This window comes from Onychomys torridus, chromosome 6 (assembly GCF_903995425.1).
Source record: "Onychomys torridus chromosome 6, mOncTor1.1, whole genome shotgun sequence".
Classification (NCBI taxonomy): domain Eukaryota; kingdom Metazoa; phylum Chordata; class Mammalia; order Rodentia; family Cricetidae; genus Onychomys; species Onychomys torridus.
This window is the reverse complement of record NC_050448.1, coordinates 92580277-92593536: the sequence shown is the minus strand read 5'-3', so window position 1 is coordinate 92593536 and position 13260 is coordinate 92580277.

Sequence of the window (13260 nt, the reverse complement as noted above, 5' to 3'; positions counted from 1 at the left end):
AGGAAGTAACTCTTACCTCCAAAAGATCACCCATAATAAGACTCCAATTTAGAAATTAAAGGAAGGGAGGTCTAACCAGTGAAGTTAAGTTGTCCACTCCTGGTGGACATGTCATCTAAAATTTCTATCCTTGAACAGAAAAATAAAGTCAAATGTCTTTTTTTCACATGTGGATTTCAGAACAGATTATATCTCCACAACAAAAGGTTCATCAAAGAGGGCTCCTAATATTTAATTATTAGGATGTCCCTACTTTTTAAGAACTTTCTATAAGAAAATCTACCAAGAAGGGAAAACAAAAAGAATGAGAAAGAAAAAGCTACAATGGCTAATTAATATTAAATTGGTTGACCAACACCACTATTTTCATTACAATGGAAATTTTGATACTAATGATGCATGAATATTTTAATTCTTCTGAACTAAAGAATATTAACATTACCTCAGAATTAAATACCAGATATCACTGCAAGCCTTCCTTCCTTCATTTGTCCATTCAACAAATATGACATAATTAGCATGTCAAGAATTAAATACACAGACAGAATACCAGTCGGCCAAAACTGATATAAAAATAGTAAAGGAGATGATGGATAGATGGATGGACAATAGGACGATAGATAGATAGATAGATAGATAGACAGAGCCTTGTATAATCTAACATTTATTGAGGAACTATAAAATAACAAAATATACCCTATCCCAAATCTTTGCACATCTTATGAAAAACCAGCCCCCCCCATTACCAGATCACTTTAGTAAACACAATTACTTCTGTTCTAGGCTACTCTCTTCTTGTATTCTCTTACATAATTTCTTCCTAGTTGCTGTTTCTCTCTTAGCAACAAGAACTTAGTTTGTTAAGGACTCTGTAACTATATATCCAATCTGGCAATATTCTAATTAAAACCTTGAATTAATCTAAATAAATTTAACCAAGGACAGTCAGTCCATTACCATTGTCATCACGTTGGAAAGCAGTAGACTCCATCAAGATCACAAATTGCTCAGCCCAGCAGAATTGTGTATTTCCTTCCTGAGCACGCACGGTCAGCACTCAGTCTTAGAAATGTGCAGTGTCACACAGAAACTTCAGAACGTGCTGGTATGTTGGCCCCTGAACCCAGCCAGGCAGCTGAGGAATGGCGGACAGAAAACCTCTTCAACCCATCTGAGTCTGTTTATTACCTATACCAGCCTGACACCTTCAGTTTACCTGCAGTGATGGTCAAACAAGACAGCCGAGGTGAATACTGAAAATATTCTATGCAATGCCAACCTTGTAAGGCACTGCCAAGTCAGGCCCCCTGGCCTGGGCTGGTAGTCCCCAGTACTCACAGAGATGGCTTTGACATCATGTACTATTCTGTTCCATTAAACAACTGACAGGAACTTCATTATCAAGCCCTACACCATGGGGAAGGTTTTGAGGTTAGATTTTGTTTGCTGGTTTGTTTGTTCCAGTCAGTCAAACCAGTCAAGGGATGTCCTGACAGAAACGTATATAGTAAACCAAGAAGCTTCACTGCAAAAAATTACCAAATGTGAGGATGTCGAGGAAAGGAGGAAGGAGAACAATGGCATAGAGACAGGGCACACTTTGGGGGACTGGCCAAAGCTCCATACAGAAAAGGTTGTTGCTACCATTGGCTCCGTCTTATGGCAGCTCTCTGACTGGAAAACGATGACGCCAGCAGTGGAAATACAATGCAACCTTCTGTTCTCGGGGAAATGCGAAGGAATCGAAGTCCAAGGTTGCCTCCTTACCCACTCCTGAGGCGCGTTTCATACCAATGTTGACCTTGTGCTTTCTCTCTGGTTGCCATGGCATCAGAGAGACAAGTGCCTCACTTCCATTTGAAGCTGAATTCTCTCACAAACAAAATTGTTTCCATTTGAGGCTATGTGCTACCTCCCACCCCATCAGAGCCCTTTCAGAAGAACACATCTTTAAAATATGGATGGAATGCATCACATTTCTCAGATTGGGGTTGGGGATGGGAGTTGGGGTGTGACCACATAGTTGGTTTTTTTTTTTTTTTTTTTTTTTTTTAGAAAATGCATAAAAACATTCTTAAAACAGGGTGGAATTGTTCTGAGTCCCTTCACCTACAGATTGAAGGGGCATTTGGACATTTTTATCTCAGCCTTTTGATCTATGGGTATAGATGTATTTTGTATTATACATTGCGAACTTATAGCCAATTACATATATGGTATAGCGATGTATACTTTTTCCTTCACTTTGTAACCACAGACCCCCCCCCTCTTCCGAAACAGGGCTATAAACCCAGGCATATGCCAAAATGTTAGCAGCATGCTAATTTACATCTCATAAATTCTTACGGAAAGAAATTCAGTAAAACAGAAGGCTGGCACTCAGGAGATCGAGGCAGGGGGATTGATGCAAGTTTGAGGGCAGTGAGAGCTGTACATCAAGATTCTGTCTCAAAAAATAAAAGCAGGAAAGAAGTAGTAGAGGGGGGGAGAGGGAGAGGGGAAGGGAAGGAGTGAGGGAGACGAGCCCAACAAAACAGACAGCAGGTTAGCCCTTATCACTATGACTCTAAAGGTTCAAGAGAAGTTGGTCCCGTAGAAGTACGGAGTGACTGTGGATGGAAATGCTTACCAGGGGTGTTTGCTCCTGGTGATTATGCTGCTAAAGAGAGTTCACAGACAGCCTCGTAAGCTATCCTGAGTCTCTAAAGAAAAAGGTCTGAATCGGTCACTGTAAGGCCATGGCTTTTCTTTCAGTAATGACAGGTTCTTTACACTCTGCAATTAGGGATTCACTAGCCCATTTGTCTTGGGAAATGCACCAAGGTGACCAGGCCAGTCCCATAAATCAGGGAGCAAGACTCTAAAGGGCAGAAAAATATGCATGAAACTTGTGCTATAGTGGCAATTATATGGATTTTTACATGAAGTATTTCAAATATAAGGCCTTCAATTTAGTAGATTTATGACCTTGAACATGTTATTAAAATTCCCTAAGGCTTAACTCCCTAATTTCTAATTATTTGTACTGAAAAAAGAACATACCCAGCTATAATCTTGCACTGAACATTAAATAAAATGAAATATGAAAATAAATTCTTACACGGTGCTTGACACACAGTAGGTGCTTAGCCTATACGGACGGACGCTCTTTTTTTTCCCATGGCAATCTGATTTGGAATTAAAGGTAGCTGGCAGTATGCTATGTCTGCAAAGCAGTGGCGTTCCCATTGTGTGTTGTATAATCGGAGAGTGAATCTAGGTTGTTCTCCAGTTCTGTGTTGAGAAATTCTCAGAACAACACTTTCACTCCTTCCCCAGTAAAAAATGTTTTAACCTGAGGACGATGGCGAGACAGGGTTTCTCTATGGAGCTTTGCTCCTTTCCTGGAACTCACTCTGTAGCCCAGGCTGGCCTCGAACTCACAGAGATCCACCTGGCTCTGTCTCCTGAGTGCTGGGATTAAAGGTGTGCGCCACCAGCGCCTGGCTGAGGATAATGGCTCTTATAAAACCAGTACTCTGAGGTTGAAGCAGGAGATTGCCATGAATTGGAGACCAGCCTTGGCTACATAGTGAGTTACAGGCTAGATGGAGCTATGACATGAGACCCTGCACAAAACAATAAAAAGTGTACTAATGAAACTTGAGTCAGGAAGAACAGGAGTGTTCGCAGGGGCAGAGGTTCCATTTTCTGATTGCCCAGCTCAGTAGCGGAAATACGTTTACTGCAAAGCATCAAAACCGAAAGAGAAGAAAAAACATCCCTGGTTCACTGTTAAGGAATTTCCTTAACTGTTCTACCAGGGCTTCTAGCAAAGCAATGCTTCCGCACCTTTGGCATCAATGGGCGGATGTGGAGGCTGCAGTGGTAAACAGAGTCAGGAAGCAAAACCTCATTAGAAACTAATTGCTTTATAATTAGCCACACAGGAAGCAAATACCATCAGGAGCTAGCTCAGGGGACATTTGAGGATTATGAGATTAAATTAGACCAATTATTTAGTAAAACTCCTGAAAATATACAAAAGGCACAAAAATGTATCTTAATATTGCCAGAATTAATCTAGACCTCATAAATAGTAAAAGTGTTACATTTTATTTTCCATACTAGGTTCACTGAGAAAGATCTTGACGTTAACCCCCGTCTCCACGTGCGTGTGCGCGCGCGCGTGCACACACACACACACACACACACACACACACACACACACACACACCCCTTAGGGTATATAAGCCTTTTCTTTCTTCACTATGGAAATTCCTTCTTCTTTGGTGTGACAGGGTAAGACAATGAAAATGTTCCTCCATCTTGGGTTCTTGCAGAGGCCATTTCAGGTGTAACTAGAATTTGATCTCTTTGGTGGAGAATCCCCTGGAAAATCACCCACTCTATTCTAGGAACCGGAGGTCAGGATGTCCTAGCTTGGTTTCTGCTAACCAGCCTGCTTGTGCAGAACCCCACCTCCAACTAACTGCTTATTTTTGCTCCCATCAAACAGCCTGCTCACATTTACCTGCCCACCTCCACCCACCCCCTGCAGCTGCCCAGTGATATGAAATGCCAGGACATGGTTTCTACTTTCAGAAACCCTGTGCCCTGGATACTCAGTGCTACACTTAGGACCTGAATACCTGAGTGTAGTCCCAGCCAGCTGGAATAAAGACTTTCAGTTGGCTGTAAACTGTGACTGAGTGGTCGCCTCTGGTGGGTAACGTTGGAATACAGACTCCTACTTAAAGGGAAAACAAGAATTTAGTGACAAAAGGAGATGTAATATTTGTTTTTAATGTAATCAGTAATTAAACTTGTATTACCCTAACTGGCAAAAAAAAAGTGTCTTGTATTTGACAACATTCATAGTCTTTTAAAAACTGAAAGGTATTTTAAGAATAATCACTGTAACTCTTCATCTTTGCATAAACAAGAAAAAAACCTCAATGTTCTTTAAGGGAACAATTCCTCGGCAAATAAAATATAATAAACTAAAAAAAATTGTCTCAAATCTCCTTATAAAACTTTTTAAATACCTAGTAAATAGTTAAGTAGGTAGGAATTACCTAATATGAAAAATGTTCAATAAAAATGTTCTGTGTGCTAATATGCTCACTGTGTTCCTGGTCTATTTAACATTCCATATTTATTAATGTCACTACAGGAGGTTTTTTAAAGGTGTTTTAACCCTCTGACACTGTCTCAAATCACCAAATTGTTTTGAACTTCTTTATTGACTTTATTCCCCACTAAAGAGTGAGCTCCAGGAATAGAGAGGTGGTATCCTACTTGGTCATTGGTTTGACAACGGTAGCTATTTGTTAAATGAGTTAACTATTAAGATTTTAACATCAGGCCACAGAGATGGCTCCAAGGGTAAAGGCTCTTGCTGCCCAGCCTGAAGACCTGAGTTCTATCCCTGGGGCCCACATGGTGAAAAGACAGGAGAGAGCCAAGTCTTCCAGTATGTACTTGTTCCCACATACACGCATACCACATACACAATAATAGTAAAAAAAAAAAAAAAAAAAAAAAAATGCTTTTAAAAGATTTTAGCATGGAAGCTCTATTTCAAGTTTTCTTATTTTTTAGTAACTTTAGTCTTAGAGCACAAAGATTTACAGGGGTCCTGTGTTCCTTCCTCAGTTTTATCCCCTAACACTACCATCATACGTCTCCATGCTCATTTGTCTACACGAAGCCAACACTACCATGTTGCTCTATATGAGGCTCCAGACTTCTGTTTTAATTCCAATTTCTTTTTCCACTGTGTTCCTTCGCTATCCCAGTACCCAATCTAGTGGTTAGCTGCCATGTCACTCACTGTCCCTTGGCCTATGACCTTATCTTAGTCTTTTATGATTTTTGTGACTTTGAGGGTTTAGAATGAGCAATGATTGTTACACATTTTTTGCCATGTTGCTTTTCTCTTGGTTAGAAGAGGGCTTGGGTTTGAGGGAAGAATACTACTCAGGAGAAATGATCTTCTGATACCACAGAAGGACGTGATACACATGTGACCTCACTGGTGATGCAATCCTCAGTCACATGGTTTGGGTGGTGTTCTCCAAGTGTTTCCACATATGCCAGCGATGATCTTTATCCAGGGATATCTGTAGCTATGTACCTAACTCATAACACAAACTGATTTTAGACAAAAATAATATTCTAGTAAGTACATCATCATTTCTAAATATATGGGTGAACAACTTGTCTCACTGTAAAGCATAATCTCTCTTGAATATAAGAGCATCAAGTTATTCTTCAAGAAAAAAATGACTGGGTGTGGTGGCACATGCCTTTAATCTCAGTACTCAGGAAGCAGAGGCAAACGGATCTCTGTAAGCTCGAGGCCAGCCTGATCTACAGAGTAAGTTCCAGAACAGTCAGGGCTGCACAGAGAAACCCTGTTTTGAAAAATTGAAAAGAAAAAAAAAAGAAAGAAAAAAAATGAAGGATGAGAGGGCTGCAGAGACAGCTGAGTCTATAAAGTTTTTAACACACAAGCATGAGGAGCTGAGGTCTATCTTCAACACCCATGTAAAAAGTCAGGCATGGTGGCAGATTTGTATCTTGGATCTGGAGAAAGTGAGACTGGTAGATTTCTGAGGTTCACAAACCAACCAGTCTACCCCAGGCAGTGAACCCCAGGTGCCACTGAGAGACCTTGCCTCAAAACCCAAGTCACTGGTTCCTAATGAATGACACCCTGGTTGGCCTCTGCCCTCCACATGTCATGCATATTCACATTCATACAGAAAGGAGATTGATGTTTTTCTATCGGCTTAGCAGCTGCACATGAATCTACTAATATTTCAATTATTATCTGTGGCCCCATGTCCCCACAATCAGTGCCCCCACCAGCCACTCAGTTTATGGCCTGGATTGTGGCCTGGCAGGGCTTCCCGTCCCATGGCCCCAGATCTGCTACACTGTGATACATAGGTTTAAATTAAGTTTTTATCATTGTATTTATGAATAAGACTCAGGAGTCAACGGCTGGGGTGAAAACCTGCTAGCTCAGAGAGGTTGAGTAGCAACTAGTAGGCCTTGCTTTTTAGCTACAGACATGGAAAGGGACATGTCTCTCTCTTTATCCCAGAACTAAAAAGCTCAAATTCTAGTCCTGGCCCTTTTCTTCCCATGTGTCCTCTCTATCCAATTTGCCAGCCTCTCTATGATTAATTCTGGTCAACTAGTTACTAACTCTGCCCCCTGATTCAAGGTAAACTTTATTGACAGTCTGGAGTGTCACAGTGCAATCAAAGTATCCTGCAACAGGTGATAAAGGGAGGGGGGGAGGTGGAGAGAAAGAGGAAAGAGAAGAAGAGAAAGAGAAAAAGAAAGAAAAGAAAAGAGAAATTTATTTCACTAATGGATTTGTCTTCCATTAAGCATCAATTTTTCCATCTTCGTGTTCTTTTAGGTTTGTTTATTTTTAATTAACAAACAAAGTAACATGTTTTACTGTGGTATATTCATACACAATTTGTTTTTGCTGAACATCCTCTTCACCCTCACCCCTTCTTTCTATATTTATGTCTCACTTGTTCTGTTTTTCTTCTTCAAAAATATCATGATTTCTAGCTTCATGACCTATACCCAACTCATGCACACTGACATGCATGTGCAAACACACACATATATATATATACATGCACACACACACATACACTCAACCACACACACCCATACATTCACACACACACAGACATGCTCACACACATATATTCACACATGCATGCATATACACACACACAGTTAGATAATTAGTTAGAAACTTAAATGCACATATGAGAGTGAACATATTCTATTTGCCTTTCTGAGCGTGGGTTACCTCACTTAATGTAACAGTTTCAAGACCCACCCATTTTCCTGCAAATTTTAGCTCATTTTTCTTATGGTTCAGTAAAATTCCAGTGTGTATTACTGCACTGTCACACACCAGAGCTGTTGATGAACATCTAAACTGAGTCTACTATCCTTCTATTGTGAGCAGAGCAACAATGAACAGGAATATGCAAGAGTCTCCATGATAGTATATTGAGTCCTTGGGTTTATGTATATAGAGAGAGAGCTGAGGAGTGGTATAGCTGGATCATATGGTCTCTTTATTTTTAGTTTTCTCAGAAGCCTCCACACTGATGTCCACAGTGGCTGAACCAGTTCACACTCCCACCAGCTTGAATAAGGAGTCCACTTTGCCCCACACCTGTGCAAACTATTAATTTTAGGAACATTGCTCACTAGTTTCCCAGAATCATTAGTGAAGTCCATTTTGTAAACAGCTTACGTTACATCATTTCCACAGACATCTTGATTCAGAAATACTTCCAGAATATCTGGAAATTATCCTTTGATGGTCCTCAGCCTTCTTAGACCACAAGCATGTGCTTCCTTAAGACTATGTCTAAATCTGTGGGCTAAAATGTAAGCCAAGTGGCGAGTTCAGAAGAGTGTTTCCTTTATTTCTTTTTCTAAAGCTCCAGAGTCAGAAAGAGAGAAAATGGAAGAAGGGGCCAATTATGAGTGTAGAAAACATGTTTTGTCATTCATGTGACCTCCTCTATCCATGATGTCACACTCGGTTTCTGAACAGATAAGCTAATTATGAACACTAATCCTCCTTCACTGTTGAAATAAATATCTCCTGTTCTACATTTGACCCTTCCCTCAAAATGGGGGAAATGATAGAGGTTATCATCCCAGAGCTTGTATGTGCCTGCACCTGAGGTAAGCTGAAACTCTGAAAGCCAAACATCAACTTTACCCACCTCTCTGCAGCCCTTGGAATGTATGTGAACTGCCAATCTTCAAAGAAAGTTATCTTCAGTAGAGATCCACCTGAAGGAGAGGTCATACACTCTCTGCATCATAGTTTTCCCTTTTCCAGAATGCCATCTAAATCAAATGGTATCATCTGACGCCCTTGGAGTCATGTGGATTCACACAACACGTCTTCTTTAATGCTCTACTCCCTATTGGAAAACAGCATGTTTTTGACATAGGACCAGCTCACCTTCAATTTTCACTGGGCCCCAAAACTATGTAGGCCTCCCTGAGAGGACCATATTTAATCTCTGTGCGAGGCACTGGTGGGGCATTCATAAACTGAACACACTTTCTCCCTCTAACAGGATCTGGTTTTAGGGTCGTAGCCTCCTGAATCAGGCAGCCTATTTTTCCCGGGCTATGGCTCTATAAACTCTCCCTCTTTATCAGGAACACAGGTAAGCAGGTGAAAGTGGAGAGTGGGAAACAGTTGAAAATCTCCTTAGCAGGCTTTGTACTTGGAGGACTGTCTCGTGGTCTAGGTTCATGAGGAGCCTTCTGGCTAAAGAGGGTGGATCTGGAAACTCCACTTCTCTCCTCAGTCAGCTCTTCCTTTTCTGCCCCAGGACTGGGATCAGAGAGAATAAGATAGCATGGATGAGATCTGGCTTAAGATAGCTGTGAAAAATATCACTACAGTATTCACTGGGCTTTTAGAATGGTGGGCATATTATTTAGACACCAGGGCCCAGTAACATTTCTGCTGTAAATATTTATGGTGTAAAGTGATACTATGGGATGCTGTAGACTATGGGATGATTAAATTAAGCTTATTGGAGTGGAGATCACCTCAACACTTGGGGCTTCTGTGGTGAGAACACTTGGGATTCATCTACAGATACCAAACAGTGCGGCACCTCAAAAGCTTACTTTTCCCATTTAAATGTAACTTTTGACAACCACATTCCCGTTTGCCATCTGCCAGGCTCAGGTAGCCAACATCCTGAGCTCTGCTTGCTCTGTGTGTACATCAGACTTCGCTGCATCTGTCCTTCTGTGCTCACTTCACTCAATGTAAAGTCATCCACGTTTGTTCATGGTGACCCTTCTTTTTTTATATTTTTTTATTAAGAAAATTTTTTCATTCATTTTACACACCAACAAATGATCCCCCTCTTCCCTCCTCCTGACCCCCACCAGTCTATCCCTCCCAATCCACCCCTGACTACCACTCACAAGAAGGCAGGGACTCCCATGGGGAGGCACATCCAGTAGAGGCAAGTCCAAACCCTTCCCCCTGCCTCACTCAAGGCTGGAATGAATAATATTCCATTGAGTAGATTTTCCATTATGGTGGTTTAAATGAGAAGTTCCCCATAGTCTCAGGTATTTGAACACTTGGTCCCAGTGGGTGGCACTGTTGAGGGGGGGGGACTTTTGTTGTTGTTGTTGCATTTTTGCTTTTGTTTATGCTTTTTGAGACAGGGTCTCTCACTGGACTAGAACACACCAAGTAAGCTAGTTTCTCTGACCAAGAAACTCCTGTCTCTAATTCCCCATTATTGGGATTACATGCACACATCTGGCATTGTTTTTCATGGTTCTGGGCTCAAATTCAGGTCTTTGTACTCACAAGACAAATTTACCAACTGAGCTAGTTCCTAAGACCTAGAAGAAAGTTTTTCTAATTTAAATTTTGTTTAAAATCTTTATTTCTCCTCAAGGGAATCTAGAAAGAGAGAGATAACCTATTTTCATTCATCATAATTTCCATAGAATAATAAATAATTTGGTTTTCTCCAAAAAAGCAATCCAAATTTCAATGTCTTTATACTGAAGGTATAAGGTTAAAAATTATCCCTCACAATTATCAATACTAGATGACATAGCCAAATTCCAAAGCCATACCTTCATATAGAACATTCTATATCAAAGTTGTTCAGATACATTTATGATCAATTTTCATTTATTGGTAATGATATCTAATGTTTTATTAGATTCTATCCATCAAAAACTACCCTGATAGTCACTTAGACATTGAAACTGTGGCTCCATGGCTTTGTGTTTGCCTGATGTTGACACTGGCCTTTGAAAACAAATAACATTAACCAAGAGGTTAGTGTACCAAGGGGCATAGGTGTAGAGCTGGCTAGTCCTCCCATTTTCCAGAAAAAGTTCAGTTCACTCAAAACACAGATTATTTTGCCTCAAGTTTCTAAAGCTATAAAAAGTCATTTCAGTGGGTTTTTTATTTTAGTATGTCTCTATCATATTCCCCCAGAATAACAACACCAATTCTGTGATTTAGTAATCCTGCATGCCCATTAAAATTGTTACTGAACTTTAGACTTGCAAGTTGGAGAAATTCCACATCTGTTCCCTTAACTTTACATTCCAGGAAACAGAGACCACACAATTTAAGTGTCCTAAGCCAGGATCTGCCTCCAGCCTTCTGGCCCTGCCTCCTGCCCTCATCCTTGTGACCCCTGCCTCCTTCCTCCTGGCTAGAATTCTGTCATTAGAAAGTGGAGCCACTCTTAAGTGGCTTATGTTCTTCCATGTTCTTGGTAAAATCTGCCTCTTTGCAGAAATACAAATGGTACATGTTCTCATTTATAAGCAGAAGCTGAAAAGTTAATCTCAAAGAAGTGGAAAGTAGAGTAATGATTGCCACTGCAGGAAGAATATAACGAATAATTTCTAATATTCTATAACACAGCATGATAACTAGGGTGACAAAATCACCCATAGAGACAATCTGAAGGTGTCTGAACCAAAAAAAAAAAAAAAAAAAAAAAAATGATACATGTCTTAGGAAATAGATAAGCTGATTATTCTGATATAATCATTACATGTTGTATACATATCTTGAAAAAGCAGAGTATACCCTAGATTGCACAATTACAAAGTCAAGTAAAAATAAAAATAGATGTACAAAAGGACTGTCTCTTGCTAGCTTCCTTCAGAATGCATGCAATATGTCAGAGAGACAAGAGATTCAAATGCAGCCAAGACTCTCAGATACAGTACATGGTTAGCTACAGACTTTTGGCCTCACTAGATAAAGAAAGAGAGGATGGGTTTTTGTTTGGTCTGTTTGCTTGGTTTCATCATTTGGCGTTTTTTGCTGTTGTTTGATTTGTTGTCGCTTTGTGTTGTTTAGTGCTATGTGACTCACCCTGTTAGATGTGCTGCACTTACAAGTCACTACATGTTTAAACACCAGCAGAGTACAAGGTTGGGTTGAGACCAGAGACATACACACAAAATAATAACAATAACAATAATGAACAGCACAGTCCTTTCCAGATGCCTGCACCAAGCCAGGAAGATTGTAAACTTCTGTTCCTCCTGTCATCACCATTTTATCCGTGGTCCAGATGGACATTCATTCAAGTATGAGGGGTTTTCCCTTGTCAAAATCAAAACAAGCACGTCATCTTCTCAAGTTCTTCCCAGAAATCCACAAAGCCAACACTTTCTGTAGTGGTGTGTAACATCAGGAGCAAGGAAATCTATCTGAATATTTCCAAGGTTTCCAGTGTTTCCATGGGCAGCATCTCTTCACAACTGTGATGACTCGCCCAAGTCACCCGGTTCAATCCCACCCTTAGGTCATGACTAGCTATTTTTACTTCCCATGGAAACTTGCTAAAAAAGATATCTTCTCATGCTCTCCCTAGACATATTGAATCAGAAATTACTCTAATGGGAATGAAAAGTCACCTTAGTGAAGCCTCCAAGTGGATCTTACTTGCTTTAAGGCTTTAGAAACATTGGCCTTGTCTAGATCTCTTCACCTTAATTGTCACTGATAATAGGGAGAGAACAACCTAGGCTACAATGAAGACTTGACAAGACTAAGAGAGTCTAAAACTAGTGCTGTAAGGGATTCATTCAGCCAGAGCTGAGAAGGATTTGAACATGTTGCTAGGAGCAGGAGAAAGTCTACTAATAAAAAAGACATGAGCCAGTGAGGTGGTAAAGGCACTTGCTGCTGAGCCTGACAACCTGAGTTGGGGCTCCAAGACCCACAGGGTGGAAGGAAAGAACAGGTTCCCAAAGTTGTCCCCTGACCACCACACATACACCATGGTATATGCATGCCCACACACGTGCACATACCCAATAAATAAATAAACGTAAAAGAATCAACATTAACTTAAAAAAATTCCTGTATGTTAACTTTTAAAAAGTATTAATTGAATTTACAGACTTAATCCAGTCTTCATAAACTCCCACATCTTTTCTTGTAATCCTTCAGTTAATAAAACCAGACAAGGAGATGTAGAGCCCATGATCCCAGCAGTCTTGGGGCAGAGGATTAAGGCCAGTTCAAGGTACTCAGAAATACTGTAGGAACAGAGAAAGCACTGAGTGAGTAGAGCCCTGAGTATGTATTGTTGACATGAGCACAGTCATGTCTAGAACTCCAATGCCTCAGCACCAGAGGAGTAGCATAAGCCTTACCTGGGTGAGGCTCAAGGGGGAGGGATG